Source organism: Callospermophilus lateralis, chromosome X (genome assembly GCF_048772815.1).
Source record: "Callospermophilus lateralis isolate mCalLat2 chromosome X, mCalLat2.hap1, whole genome shotgun sequence".
Lineage (NCBI taxonomy): Eukaryota > Metazoa > Chordata > Mammalia > Rodentia > Sciuridae > Callospermophilus > Callospermophilus lateralis.
Window position 1 is genome coordinate 64,272,932 of NC_135325.1, and position 16,604 is coordinate 64,289,535.

Here is a 16,604-nt window from a genome sequence, read left to right on the forward strand (position 1 = left end):
AGATAACTAGAACATACTTATCCTGGATAATTGAAACTTTGTACCTTTGGACCAATATATCCCAATTCTTCTTCTTCCAACAGGCTTTGGTTACAACAAAAATTATACTTTCTACTTGTGAGTTCAGATTTTAGATTGCACATATATGTGGGATCATGCAGTATTTGTCTTTCTGTACCTGGCTTGTTTCACATTGCATGTTGTCCTTCAGGTCTATATATCTTATTGCAAATGAGAAAATTTATTTGTTTTAAAGGGCTGAAGAATAGTCAAAGTTTCACATTAAAAAAATTAGATGGGCACAATATCTTAATTTAATTTATTTATTTCTGTGTGGTGCTGAGGATCAAACCCAGTGACTCACACATAGTGGGTAAGTGCTCTACCACTGAGCTACAACCACAGTACTAAAGATTTAAAATTTTGATGTAGCTTGATGTATCAATTTTTTATTGCTTTAGAATTTTTATATCTAAGAAATTGGTGCTTAATGAAAGGTCATAAGTACTCATTCCTATGTTTTCAGTGAGAATTTAATAGTTTTGGCTCTTATATATAGGTTCAGGATCCATTTGGCATTACTACTACTACTACTATCACCACTACTACTATTTTATTTTTTGTAGTTCTGGGTATGGGGCCTCACACATGAGGGGCAAGTGCTTCACTACTAAGCTATAACCCTAGCACTTGCATTAATTTTAGTTCAATTAATCTTAACTTTTGTAAATTGTCTGAGATTGGATTTCAAATTCATTTCTTTGAATATAGATCTCCCATTGTTCTAACATAATTTTTAAAGTATTTTTTGTAGTTGTAGATGGACAGATTGCCTTTATTTTATTTATTTTTATGTGATGCTAAGGATCAAACCCAGTGCCTCACGCATAATAGGCAAGCATTCTACTACTGAGTTACAACCCCAGCCCTCTAACATCATTTTTTGAAAAGGCTTTTCTTATGATAATTTGAAAAGATTATGTGCTTTCTAATTATTATGCTGTAGATTTGTGGTGAACCCCAGAAGCGCGTGTGTGAGAAAATGCAAGAATATTCAGAGGTGAAATGAAAAGAGATGAGAATTGTGGCCTAATCAGTGGATCCCACTGGTAGGGAATGACTGAGTGATGACTGTAAGCAAGTAGGATGTGGATTTAGAAGATAGGTCACTGGGGCATGATTTTGATGTTTATATTTTGTCCCTGGTAAATGGAACTCTCTCTGCCATGTCCTGAGCTGCTTTCCTCTGTTATGACCTTCTTCTATTGTTATAGTTAAATCAACGTCCCAGGATTTCATAAATTGACTTCCAGACCACTCACATATAATCGAATCAAGCCTTTATTGAAGCACACAAGTAGAGACTGACCAGGAACATAAAGTGTTCTGGATCACCACCAAATAATTGCAAGGGCGCTCCTTTTAAGCTTGAAAACCACAAAAAGGACGTTTGGGGGTTTACCCAATGCAAGCAAGCCAGGTTACAGAAGCGGGATAGTGCAGTCAATCAGAGGGAAGCCTAACCAATCACAGTTAGCCCAGTCACCCCAGTTACAAAAACAGTGCCCCGTTACCGTAGTCACAGAAAAAATGCCCCGTTAGGTAGTTCGTGTTCTTAAGGGTTTCTATAGCAAAAGAAAAAGAACAACTTGCCCCAGTCATGACCTTTCTATTTGGCATGGTTGTTTTACAAAATGGAGTTACTAAACAAAATGGAGTCACTTTGGCTTGACTATCACACTACAATGTTCTCTTTTACTTCAGGTCCAGAGCTATGGAGTTGGCCAATTATGAACAGAATCTTTGAAACTTGAGCCCCATATCACCTTTTTCTTGTCTAATTTTCCTTCATCAGGTGTTTTGGGCACAGTGACAAAAAGCTAACTAAAACAATGATTCCAATATATGACTTTCTGAAAAAAGGTAACATTATTGAGATTAAATGATTGGCAAGTGCTGAGTTTTGGGGGAAGTGCGACAAATAAATGAAGCATGAGAGATTTTTAGGGCAATTAAACTCTATGAAACAGTGATGGGGAACACAAGCCATTAAACATTTGTCAAAACACATAGAATGTATAATATCAAGAGTAAAACCTAGTGTGTACCATGGACTTTAGTTAATAATAATGTATCAATATTGACTTATCTGCTATAAAATCAAATGTAACAAACTAATAAAAAAGATGCTAAAAAGGAAGACTATATGCATGGAGGAAAGGGAAGATATGTGAGACTTCTCTATATTTTATAATCAAGTTTTAAGCAAAACTAAATCTTTTCTAGTAAAATAAAGTCTATTAATTTAAAATGGACAACTTTCCCCCAACAAATTGTCATGTCATCTTTTTAAAAAAATCAATTCATAATAAATATCAGGGCTCACTAATTAATTTTTTAAAATATTTATATTTTTAGTTATAGTTGGACACAATATCTGTATTTTATTTATTTACTTTTATGTGGTACTGAAGATCAAACCCAAGGCCTCATTCATACTAGGTGAGCACTCTACAGCTGAGCCATAACCCCAGCCCTCACTAATTAATTTTAAATATTAAATTGATCCATAGGTCTAGCTTTGTGTCCTTAACTCTCAATTATAGTAGTTTTATGGTTGGTTTTGAAATCAGGAAGTGTGAGTTTTTTTTTTTGTAACTTTCTTCTTTTAATCTTTGTTTTGGCTATTCAGGGTCACTTGCCATTCTATGCTAATAATAGTATTAGCTTGTTACTTCCCACAAAAATCCAACTGGGATTTTCATAAGGAATGTTCTGATTTTCCAGTTGGCTTTGGGAAGCATCGCCATATGAACAACATTAATTATACCTAAATATGAATAGAAAATATATTTATTTATATATTCTTTAATTTCTTTCATCAATATTTTGTAGTCTTCTCTGTATAAGAAATACACATCTTTTGATGAATTTTTTTCTAAATATTTTATTACTTTTGATGCTATTATAAATGCAATTAATTTCTTAATTTAAATGTGTTGTTCTTTGCTTATATATAGTAATTCAAATTGGTTTTAAATGTTAGACTTGAATTTTATAACATTCTGCACTTGTTTATCAGTTCTAGCAGATTTGTACATGTGTGTGTGTGTTTTTTACAAATTTGTATTATGTAATAAGATATAGGTCCTCATTTCTGGTCTGAATGTCTTTTATTTATTTATTCTGGGGGCTTAGTTTAATTGTTTAGAATCTCCAGTATAATGTTGAAGGAAAATGGCAAGAGCAGATATCCTTGTCTACTTACTGATAAGTAGGGAGAAAACATGCAGTCATTCACCATTAAGTGTGATAATCACTGTTGGTTTTTAGTAGACAATCATTGTAGGGCTGGGGAAATGTTTTCTTTTCCTAAGTTTTCTATTGTTTTGTATTAAAGGGGGTTAGATTTGGTTAAATGCTCTTTTGGTCATCTGAGATGACCAGATGTTTTTCTATTATTTATTTTATTAGTATTTTTTTGGAGTGATTGAGGTTCATTGCATTGAAACAACTGCGTTTCTGAGATAATCCTAGTTGGTCACACCAAACATTGACATTTAATGTAGTTGTGTATGTTAGGACTTAACTCTGCCATTTAGTTTCTGTTTTCTATTTTTTTGTTGTTGGTTTGTTTTCTTTGTGTTTTTTATTTTCCTTCACTCAAGTGGGTTACATAATCATTTTTTCAGAGTTCAGTTTTATGTACAGTTTTTTTTTTTTGTGTGTGTGTGTGTATGTGTGTGATGCTGGAGATTGAACCCAGGGCTTTGTGCTTGTGAGGCATTTATGTATAGTTTTTGAATGTATTTTTGTACAGCCCTTTTAAGTGGGGCTCTTCTAGATATATACATATACACATTCATTAAATATACATAATTCATCATAGTCTATTCATATTAGTACTTATGTTGATGAGAAATCTAGCAATCATGCTTTCTTTTATGTCTTTTATCATCTCCTGTTTAGAATTTAATTGACTTTGCCTTTGTAATGTTTAGAATTGCATCATATAATTTTCCATCAAATATCAAATATAATTTTGAAAATGGAAGAGGGGAAGGAAAGCATATTAAATTTACCCACATTTTTGCATACACATTTGTCCTTCTATCCTGGTCTCTCAAGGTTCCTTCTTATGTTCCCTTTGAAGTTGGAAAACTTCTTTTTAAATTTCAAGTAAAGAAGATCTGCTTGTCACAAATTTTCTTGGTTTTTCCTCATCTAAGAAACTCTAAATTTCCCCTCAACTTGAAAGATGCTTTCATTAGTCACAGGATTTGGGGTTGACAGTTGTTTTTTGTTTTGTTTTGTTTTGTTTTGTTTTGTTTTGTTTCGCCTAAAACAATTGTGCCACTACTTTCTGACCTGCTGTTTCTTTGAGAAATCTGTTTTTGTTTGAATTGGTAAAGCCTTATTTCTCTCTCAATGCTTTTAAGATTTTTTTCCTTTGGAGTTATCAGAAGATTGACTGTGATGTCTCTTATGGACTTCTTTGTGTTTATCCTATTTTGGATTCACTTGGCTTCTTGAATCTGAGTATTTATGCATTTTCAGATGTTCTCAGCCTTTATTTCAGCTATTACTTTTTCAGCCTTTTCTTTCTCTTCTCCTTCTAGGATTCCAGTGATATGAACACTAAAGCTGTTCTTTTAGTTCTCCAATGGCTTAGGCTTTGTTCATTTTTTTTTCTGGTCTGATTTAATTCCTGTTGTCCCAACTGGGTAATTTTTTTTTGTTTTACATTTAAGCTTACTAATTATTTTCTCTGTCCTTTACATCCTGTTGCTGAGTTTCCTATTTATTATATTTTTTTCAATTTTAAAACATATTTGGTTGTTATTTATTTCATTTATATCTTTGCTTTTATGTTTCTTTTTCCAAGTATATTTTGTGTTTCTTTTTCCAAGTATATTCCATTTTTTAAGAAAAGGGTTCTCTAAATTACTTAGGACCTCCCTAAATTATTTAGTCTGACTTTGAACTTGCAATCCTCCTATATCAGCCTCCCAAGTCACTGGAATTACAGGAATGCACTACCATATCCAGCTTCAAGTGTATTCTTTTTTTTTTTTTTTTTAAAGAGAGAGGAGAGAGAGGGGAGAGAGAGAGAGAGAGAGAGAATTTTTTAAGATTTATTTTTTAGTTTTCGGCGGACACAACATCCTTGTATGTGGTGCTGAGGATCGAACCCGGGCCGCACGCATGCCAGGCGAGCGTGCTACCGCTTGAGCCACATCCCCAGCCCTGTATTCTTAATAATTTGGTGAGGCATTTTAAGTCATACCTATTCTAAAATCATTGTCAGATAATTCTAATATATTTTATCTCAGTGATGACAGTTCATTTATGTTTCTGGTTCTTTGAATGATTAATGAGTTTTGAATGAAACCTTGACAATGTCACATTACATTATGAAATTCTGGATATTATTTTCATTTTCTGCTTTAGTTCATTTTATTTGACTCCACTCAGAAGCAGTGGGTTGCATCAACTCACTACTTTCTGATGAAAGTAAAAATCTAGTTTCCTTACTGAACATCATGCCTGAGAGGGCATTCCCTTATTCATGCCCTCTAATGTGAATGAATCTTATTACTGCTGGCTGGGAAATCCAGTACCTCATATAGTCCCATTATATTGGTTCATGAAAATCAAATTCATGACTCTCTATTATGCTTTCCCTATTACATTCCTGGTGGGGGTAGAGAGTAAGGGACTCTAAAACAACTTGTTATAGCTTGTAAAACAACTTGTTTTAGCCTGACGTGAACTTCCCACTGGGCCCTGGCTGGCAGGGGTGGGGAATGCACAAGATTTCTCTCAGTGTGTTTGGCTGGAGTAGAGTAGTTATTGTCTAAAGTCCAAAAAAAAAAAAAATGCAGGGAATTCACTACTATGTAGTTCCTCAGGTATCTAAGCCCTTAGAAAGTTTACCTTCCTCTTTCCAATTTTCAGAATCTTCTTAAGTTTGTTTTGTTTACAATACCCAGATTTTTACTTGTACTTCAGGAAGAATAGGGAGAAAGACATCTTTCAGGAAGTTAACTCCTTTTGGAAAAGTAAATATATTCACACTAGGGAAAATAGTTTTGTGGATTTCTTTGGGTTCTTTTCATTCTTTTGTAGTATTTTAATTTTCAGTTATATAGTATCAAGGAGGGTATTTTTGAATGTTGGGTTCTTTGCCTTTTTTGGGGTACTAGATATTAAACAAAGGGGCACTTACCACTGAGCTATATCCCCAGTCCACCCAACTTTTTAAAATTTGTATTTTGAGTCACTATCTGGCTCAGTTGCTTAGGGCCTTGCTAAATTACTGAGGCTAACCTTGAATTTAACAATCCTTCGGCCTCTGCCTCCCAAGTCACTGGGATTACAGGCAATGAGCCATTGTGCCTAGCTCCTTTGATTATACTTCTGCTATGAAAAAATAAAGCTCAAACCATAAAAGCTCAACACTTTAGAGCTGTTTGGTCTAGACAATTTGTAGCAAGGTAGGTCTTAGACAGAAAAGGCTAAGATATTCCCCCTGTTTTCATTAATCAATTAAAACTTTTAGTATTAATATCTGTTTCATTATGTTTAGATTTATGATTAATTCTTTACCTATATCCAATGATGCTATGATTCATTTCAAATCCAAATTGAGCATTCTTAATCAAAAAATCTGGAATCCATAACGCTTCAAAAACCTGAAAAAATTTGAGCACTTAAATACAACACAAATGGAAAGTTGCACACATGGCCTTATGCGATAGGTCACAGTCAAAACACAGGTACTCTAAAAGTACCATAGGAAATGAATTTTAATCAATGTGTATAAGATGTATGTGAAATATAAATGAATTTTGTGTTTGTGTCCTCTCTCCAGGATATCTCATAATGTATATGCAAATATTCCCAAATCCAAAAAATATCAAATCTAGAACACTTGTGTCCCAAATAAGATAAGGGATGTGCAACCTGTAGCCATGATTTTGCCATTTTGTGGTTAAATTTTAGCTAGAGAAAATGATTCAGGTCCAAAGTGTAATGAGATTTATTTGATTCTGGTATGCCATTCAAATAAGCATTTATATGGGTAGTACATCTAAATCAGATTTGATTCTGTTTAAATTCTTCTTAAATCTTTAATGACATCAAATAATATAAGAATTTCCTTCTAAATAGTAAGCAAAAAAAATAGATTTTAGGGGCTCGTCTTTACAAAGTATGTCTTTGTTCTATTCATTTGTCCCTTCTTTTAAATGAACTAAATATTTCAGCATTTTCAATGATATTATAACATTGCCAATTACCTTAAGTAATGACAGAGACCTGATGGACTTAGATAAATGCAACAAGAATGAAGTACATCATACATGTATTAGAAAGTGGAGGAACAGCAGTCATTCTGAGGTCTAACTCCTAGTCATATATTCACATTTGCCTTAGGCAATATGTCCCTTTTGACTATTCAGATGTCTTGAATACTTATATTTTCCCTTAGTTATACAAGATCTAGTCAGTGATTCATTTGGAATTCAGGATTCAAATATGCCTACTTAGATCACGTTACCCTAGCAATTTTTTGTTTTGTAGTTGGGGCAAAGTTACAGAATTCTCAAAAACATTATTTTTGACTTCACATTTTTCTATATTCCAAAAGAGCTTTATAGATAAAAAGAACAATCTTGGAAGGTTTTCATCATAATGAAGTGTGTGTAGCTTAATGTATTAAGAAAAATGGCAGGAGGGCAGCCATAGGTTTTTTGGAGGGAAATATCACCACATTTCAGTCTCTAGAATTGCTTTTTACTTAATTCAGTGCATCCTAATAATCCCACCTGCTAATATAGCATTTCCTTAAGTGATAGATGAAAATTTAGTGTACTAATCAATTTAAGCAAAAGGGAAGCAACAAATTTAGAAAACAATAAGAGCAACTTGAGGCATCTTTAGATAACAGTAGGATAGCTGCAAGAGCCAGTCTTGGGTGACTTATCAAAGATGAGGCAAGGATGTTGATTTTAGGTTATGCAGAACTTGCATTTGTCAATAACTGCTAAATAGCCATTTACCAAAGCCTAGCCTTCAATAAATAACTAAATATATATTCAACAGAAACATTGTATCTTAAAATGACTACTGTGTTATACCCTGAAATCTAACAACAAGCAAAAATTTAGCCCCAAATCCCCATAGATCTCCAAAGAAGAAGAATAAAGAGAAAAATGTCATTTAAATTTAAAATGAATTAAAATTTATTTCTGTGAGTCATTATATTTTAAGCAAGTGCTTCAGATATTCTTAATAAAAAATTTTATGTAACTTAAATTCTAGTATTTACCATATTTGTTCAACTTATAAAAGCACTGGATATTTGTTCTGTTGATTTAATTCTGAACATTGTAAGTCATCTCCAGTTTTATTAATTTGGAGTTTATTTATGTACTGCTAGTAAGATTTTTTCCATCATTTTAATTTGCTTTCCGTTTTCTTATCACTTTCCACACCATAACATCATGTATTTCCTCTCTTTGAGTTTAGTCAGTTTTAGTAGTGCCCAAGTCCATAGTGTCCTCTGAGAGTCAAGACAAACTCTTACCATGATCCCCTTCATATTGGAAGGGACACCCCATGACTTTTTCCATATTCACTGTTTAGCAGTAAGCTATTAGGTCCAGTCCATACTCAAGGAGATATGATTGCATAAGGGGGTCCTTATAATCCTATCACAGTACATTAATGGCCAGAATAGTGCAAGTTTATTTGCTAACACTTTTAATTTAACCTGTTTCCCTGAAAAGATATGATCCAATTTTAGGACACCCTCCAATGGTGTCCTAAAATTCATAAAATTCTCTTGGTGGTTGGAGTGCTCATCAACTTTTCATCACCATGAATGAAATACTAGACAAGAAAAACTTAGATGATGAAAATTTATTTTGGCTCATGGTTTCAGAGATTTAGCCTATGGTTGTCCAAGTCTGTTGCTCTGGGCCCAAGATGATGTTGAACATCATGGTGGAAAGGTATGGTGAAGGGAAGTTGCTCTATACTTCTCAGCCAGGAAGCAGAGAGAGGAAGGGGACAGGGCCACAGAGAAGATAAGCCCTTACATCTTCTAGCTCACACCCCTGGTGACCCACCTCTTCAGCTGCATCCATTTACTTATAATTCCCACTCAATCAACTCAAACTAAGACCGTTTAGGTTACAGCTAATATAAACATTTCACTTCTGCACTTCTGAATATTCCTGCATTAACACATTCTATTTTGAGGACCACCTCATATCCAAACCATATTAGCTGGGATAGTATATCCAATAAAGCAGAATATTCCAGAGGATGAGAATACTAGAGAGAAAAGTAAATTGAAATGGAGTAAATTTTGAGTGATTTTTCTATTATCTTATGAAACATTATACTATTTTCATATAATTTACTTATCTTTTGTTAAGTGGTTTTGTGCCTTCTTGAATCTAGCTTAATGCCCAACTACAGCAGACAAGAACAGCTGTTGATCATCTAAGCAAAACATACCACAATGTATATACAATGAACATGACAGACTACAGGGATTCAACTTCATTGTAAAATATACAACAATTGAGAAACTGTAGTTTCACCCTGCATAATATTACCTTCTTATACATACTATACAATTTTTATGATGTCCCACAGTGAGAAGATTTTTGCATTAAAATTTTACTTATGTTTTAACTGATATATAAAAACATAAAATTGTACATGTTAATATACCATGCAATGTTTTAATACATACATACATTTAATAATGTTTAAATCAGACTAGTTTCATAATTTTAGCTCTCATATTAAGTTATAAATTCATTTTGGATTAATTTTTGTAAATGGTGAGCAGAAGTTGTCTAATAGCATTTTCTGCATGTGGCTACTCAATTTTCCTAGCAGTATTTATTGAAAAGACTATTATATTTCTAGTGTGTATTCTTAGCACCTGTGTTGAAAATTTGTTGGCTGTTGATGCATGTGTTTATTTCTAGGCTTTCTATTCTGTTCCATTTGTCTATATTCCTGTTTTTATGAAAACACCATGCTATTTGTCCACTACAGCTTTGTAGTGTATTTTGAAGTTGGGTAGTGTAATACCTCCTGTTTCATCCTTTTTACTCAAGATGGCTTTGGTTACTTAGTTTATTATTTTGTGTGTTTTGTTCTCTATAAATTTTAGAATTAGTTTTTCTATTTCTGTGAAGAATGTCATTGTGATTCTTTTAAATTGAAATGTTTATTGAGTATGTTTCTATTTTCTTATGTTTGAAATCACTCAGATATTGTCAAATTACATGTATGCTGATTATACTTGAAGGTAAGGGTTTAGGGACTTAGGAAAATCCTAATTCTAGTAATTGACTGACATTTCTACTTTCTTAGTATTTTCAGGAATTTGAGCATGGCTTACTAAACACAAATTAGTAACTGTGATAATACACATCAATAGAATGAAGGAGAAAAATGTGTGGTGTAACTATTAGAGCAATAGCTACACCAGAATGGCATGGTGAAGAAGCATACTATTAACTTTCTTTTTTGAATTCAAAATACAAGGTGTTTTCCTATTTTCCCTTTATATAGGTTTTTATTATTTATAGAGGTTTTTATTATTTGTACATGATAGTAGAATCCATTATATAAACATAGATTATATCTTATTCAAATTAGATCTCCATTCTTGTGGAGGTCCATGATGGTGAATATGTAGATCAGTTTGGGTAGTATGGACATTTTACCACTTTCAGTACCTCCCATCTCTGATCATGAATGTCTTTCCACATACTTGTGTCCTCATTAATTTCTTTCTTTTTTTTAGAGAGAGAGAGAGAGAGATTTTAATATTTATTTGTTAGTTTTCGGCGGACACAACATTTGTTTGTATGTGGTGCTGAGGATGGAACCCAGGCCGCACGCATGCCAGGCGAGCACTACCGCTTGAGCCACATCCCCAGCCCCTCATTAATTTCTTTAATGAATTTTAAAGTTTTCACTATAGATATATTTTACCTATTTGGTTAAATTTAATCTTAGGTATTTATACTTTTGTTGCCATTTGTGAGTGGGATTGCATTCTAGAATTCTATTTCAGATAGATCACTATTAATTCATAGCAATGTTAATAATTTTGTGTTAATTTTGTACCCTACAGTTTTGCTGAATTCATTTATTAGTTCTAATAGGGTTTCCTTTTTCTTTTTTGGTGAAGGTTTTGAGGTTTTCTAGATAAAGATCACATAATCAGCAATCAGTGAAAATTTGACTCCTTTTCCAATTTGAATGTCCTTTATTTCTTTATCTTTCTTGATTACAAATATATGGAATTAAAAGTGGTGAATGTGAGCATCCTTGTCTTGTTCCAGAGCTTTGAAAGCTTTCAGTATTTTTCCTTTCAGTATATTGGTAGCTGTTGGCTTATTATAAATGGATTTTATTATGTTGAGTTACATTCCTTATGTGTTTCATTTCCTTGGTGTTTTCATCATGAGGGGATTTTGAGTTTTATTAAATGTCTTTTCTGAATCAATTGAGATGACCACACGTTTTTCTCCTTCATTATGTTGATGTGTAGTATCACAGTTATTAGTTTGTGTTAGTGATCCATCCTCAAATTCCTGATAGGAATCTTACCTAATAATGGTGAAAAGAGTTATAATATGCTTTTTGATTGATGTTGCTAGTATTTTGTTGGGGGTTTTGGCATCCATGTTTATCAAACATATTGGCCTATTTTCTTTTTGTTTGTGTCCTAATCTGATTTTAGTATCAGGGAGATGTTGGACTGAGAATGTTATTTGGAAGAATCCCTTCTTATAACTATTGTTGGAATTACTTAGGGTAATTGTTATTTGTTCTTTAAACAGCTATAGAATTCGGCAGTCAATTATTCTGGTCCTGGATTTTCATAATTTTTATTATTGACTCAAGCTTGTTATTTGTTATTAGAGTATCCATATTGTCTTTTTTTCATGATTTTAAGGCATATGGGAATTTATTTGAATTTTTCATTTTTCTTACCTAGATTAGCTAAGGATTTGTCTATTTATCTTTATAAAGAACCAGTTCTTGCTGGCGTGGTGGCTCACGCCTGTAATCTCAGTGGCTTAGGAAGCTGAGACAGGAGGACTGCAAGTTCAAAGCCAGCCTCAACAATGGGGAGGTGCTTAGCAACTCAGTGAGAACTGTGTCTCTAAATAAAACACAAAATAGGGCTAGGGATGTGGCTCAGTGGTTGAGTGCCCCTGAATCCAATCCCCAGTACCAAAAAAAAAAAAAAAAAAAAAAGAAGAACCAGTTCTTTTTTTTTTTTTTTTAATTAATCCTGGGTATTAATTTCTTTTTGGTCTCTATTTCATTTATTTATGTTCTTTTCTTTTACTATTTTTTGGCTTTGTTTTCATATTTCTAGTTCCTAGAAATGCAGTGATCAGTTGCTTGTTTGATTTATTTCTGTTTTTTTTTTGTTTTGTTTTAGGCATTGATTGTTATAAGCTTACATATTAGTATTGCTTTTCATATATCTCATAGATTTTGGTATTTTTGTCTCCAATTTTATCTGTTTCGGTATATTTTTAAATTTTCTTCTTGATTTCTTCCTTGAAATCTTGGTTGTTCAAAGGTAAGTTGTTTAATTTCTATATATTTGTGTGGTTTCCAAATTTTTTTTCTTGATTTTTATTTCTAGTTTTGTTGCATTGTGGTCAGAAAATATACTTGATGTGATTTCAATTTTTAAAATGTGTGAAAGCTTATTTTGTGGCCTGTTGTATGATTTTCCTGTAAAATTGTTCATTGACTGATGAAATGTGTGCATTCTACAAAGTTTGTATTGAATGTTATGTAAAGGTCCCTATGGTCTAGGGTGAAATTTAGCTCTGCTATTTATTTGTTTATTTTCTGTGTGGATGATCTGTCCATTACTGAAAGTGGGATGATGAAGTCCCCACATATTATTAGTATTGGATTCCATTTCTCCCATTAGGTCTATTTATATTTGTTGTATATCTATAACTATATCTATCTATGGCAATGATAGGCACATATATATGTATTTAGAATTTATTATTATTATTATTAGATTATTATTTATTGTTAGAATTTATTACTTCCTCTTGATGAATTGACCCCTTATCATAACGTAATTTCCTTCTTTCTTCTTGTGATTTTGGATTTACAGTCTATTTTATCTGATATAATTATGGTGAATTCTGCTTTTTATTGGGCTCCATTTTTCTGTAATTTCTTTTTTTTTTTTTTTAACGTCAGATGGGTAATGTGCCGATGTCGTAACAAGGTTTAGAGGGAGGCACATCTCACACAAGAGCGTGAACACCCAATCATCACGCTTATGAACCGAAGGATCTGTAATTTCTTTTGTACCACTTTGCTTTCAGTCTAGGTATGTCACTAGAGGTGAGGTGCATTCCTTCTTAGCAATATATAGTTATATCTTATATTTTAATGCACTCAATCACTGTTTTTAATTGTGAAAATTAGTGTGTTTACATTCAAGGTAAATTATCTGTAGATAAGATCTCATGACAGTCATTTTGTAACTTGTTTTTTCTAGTTTTGTTGCTCTTTCTTTACTTTCTTCTTTTCTGTCTTCTCCTGCAATTAAGTGACTTATTCTATAGTGATTTTTGATAGCTTGCTCATTAATTTTGAGTTTTGTTATAGATTTCTTATTTTTGATTACAAAGAGACAGAAAAACATGTTTTATTTAAAACAAGCTATTTCAGAATGCCAACAACTTAACATAATGATAAAGAGGAGAATGAAACCAAATAAACATAAAGACCAAGAGAAAATGTCCTAATAAGAAATCTACGCTTCCACTCCATGGTGTTCTCACATTTTAAATTTTATACATACTTTTTAATATCTATTAAAATATGTATAGTTACAATTTTAATTATTTTGTCATTTTAATCTTTATACTAAATATATATTTTATACATCATGATTACAGTAGTAGAGCATTTTGAATTTGTATAATTGCTCTTACCAGTAGGTTACTTTTTTTTCTTACTCATTAACCTTTCTTTATCTAAGTTTGAACAACTCCTTTTAGCATTTCTTAAAGGATAGGTCTGGTGGCGATACATCCTCTCAGGTTTGTTTCTCAAGGAATGTCTTTTTCTATCTTTCATCTCTAAATGTTACCTTTTCTTGGCATGGTATTCTCAGTTGGCATTATTTTTCCTTAAGTAATCTGAATATCTCATGCCACTCTTAGCTGATCTGTAAAGTTACTTCTAAAAAAAAATCTGTTCTCTGACAAATGCAAGCTCCCTTCTGTGTTATTTGTTTCCTTTTGCTTCTGTGAAAACCTTCTCTTTATCTTTTTCTTCTTTGTGTTTGATAATAATATGTCTTTGGATAGACTTAGTTGAGTCAAATCTGTTGACCTTTGACTTTTCTTTCAAGATATTTGGATTTTCTTTGGGATTTGGGTGTTTTCTATTATAATTTCTATGAATAAACTTTCTACCCCTCGAATATTCACAAGTCCTTTTTGAGTCCAAATAACCCCAAAATGTTTTCTTTTAATATTATCTCACAATTTCCATAAACATTCTTCATTTTTTTTCATTTCTTTTTTCTCCACTGCACCTGTCTTTGAGCTCACTAATTCTTTCCTCTGTATGTTTTATCCTGCTATTGATACCTTTTATTGCAGTTTTAATTTTACTGAGTGTACATTTAAGCTTAAGGTTTCCTATCTGATTTTTAAAAAAATTGTTTGCATCTCTTTGTCAGGTTTATATTAGAATATTGAAATATTTCTCTGTGTTCTTCAAGTTCATTGAATTCCTTTCAAAAACTATTTATTTTATTTTAATCTTTTTTATTAGTTGTTAATAGACCTTTATTTTATTTACTTATTTATATGTGGTGCTGAGAATCGAACCCAGTGCTGTGCTAGCATGTGCTCTAGCATGTGCTCTACCACTAAGCCATAACCCTAGCCCTAAAAGAACTATTTTGAAATCTGTATCTGAAAGTATGTGAAGTAATAGATAGATTCACTCATTTCAGAATGTGATGTTTTGATATATGCATATATGTCACATTGTATCTCATAAATATATGCAGTTCTTATTTGGTCAATTAAAAATAGCACAATTTACTTATGAAAGCAATAGAGAGTAACAAAAAAGCTAAAGATTACAAGTGTTTATTACTTCTTTTTGTTGTTGTTTTCTTAGTATGTTCTTGACCAGTATAGTGTCAAGTAAGTTTCCTGCAACTTTTCATTGTGTTTTTGTTCTTGTATGTAGACTGAGATATATCACCCAGCTATAAGAATTTACAGATTTGAAAAGCATTTGAATTTTACCTTTTTAAAAGCAAATAAGATTACGAGCTGTTTTATATTTGGAAACAAGCTTTCTTTGAACACTGAGATTTTGCAATAGACCTGCAGTATGATTGTATTGAATATGAGATCATCACATGATAATCTATTGGTACTTTAAAAGAAATAATGGATATTAACTACCATGTGTAGTCAAGCTGGAAATGATGAATTCGGATGTGGTTTCTGAATGGGATGAATTGGGCAGTGGTAAAACAATTGGAAGTGTGGAATTTTAAATGTGATAATATTGTTGTGTTCACTTACATAATTAGATTACTTGGATTTAATGTACTGGTTTCTAATTTAATTAAGTATTGATTACTACCCAAGTATTTAATTAAATCAGCTTCCATAAAAGTTAACCTACATGGTTCAAAATTATTAACTTTTGAAATTAATTTTACTCTTTTTGTTTATTACATTGAATATTTTTGTACAGTGTACCATGGGGGTAGTTCTAGGAGAGAGGAAGTAATGCTTATGATGATACATAATTCTGAAATGTCTGGCCTCAAAAGGAACTTTAGTATTGATAATAGTCAAAATGAGTAAACAAAATATGGATATATAATAAAATATTTTCAGTCATAAAAATGAATTAAAGCATTGATACATATTATAACATGGACAAACCCTGAAAAAATATGAAAAGGGAAACAGATCAGACAAAAAGACTATGAATTCCATGATTCCAATCACGTGAATATCCACAAGAGGCAATTCTGATAAGACAGAAAAGACATCAGTGTTTTCTTAGGTCTGGAAATGATGGGAAAATAGGGTGTAAAAGCTAATGCAGTGTTTCTTCCTTAAGGAACAAAAAGTATTCTAAAATTGACAATAGTGTTAGCTGCACATATCTGTGAATACACTAAAACCCACCAATTTATACACTTTAAAAGGAGAGATTTGGGGACTGAGGCTGTGGCTCAGCGAAAGGGTGCTTACCTAGCATGTACGAGGCATTGGGTTCAATCCTCAGCACCACATAAAAATAAATACATAAACTAAAGTTATAAAAATCACATCAATCTTTAGAAAAAAGGAGAGATTTGCAGAGTATGAACTATATCTCAATAAAGCTGGTATTTAAAAAGAAACATTTTAGATTGAATTTGAAACATTCAGGAATTATCCAAGAGTGGGGATACATATGTGAATAAGTAATGTATAGTAATTATGATTAGATCTTACTGAAGTCAGTTTTTTAAATCTATGTGC

At 32.2% G+C, this 16,604-nt stretch overlaps 1 protein-coding gene and 1 non-coding gene across 2 annotated transcripts in view; one reads left to right on the plus strand and one right to left on the minus strand.

The window, feature by feature from the left end:
* LOC143638576 (uncharacterized) overlaps positions 1-16,604 on the plus strand; it is a 452,770-nt gene that overhangs the window by 44,785 nt on the left and 391,381 nt on the right. The gene's annotated exons all lie outside the window — the stretch shown is intronic.
* On the minus strand, positions 13,279-13,380 carry LOC143639595 (small nucleolar RNA U13). The gene has a single exon (XR_013154739.1). It is a non-coding gene; the product is annotated as a small nucleolar RNA U13 (small nucleolar RNA).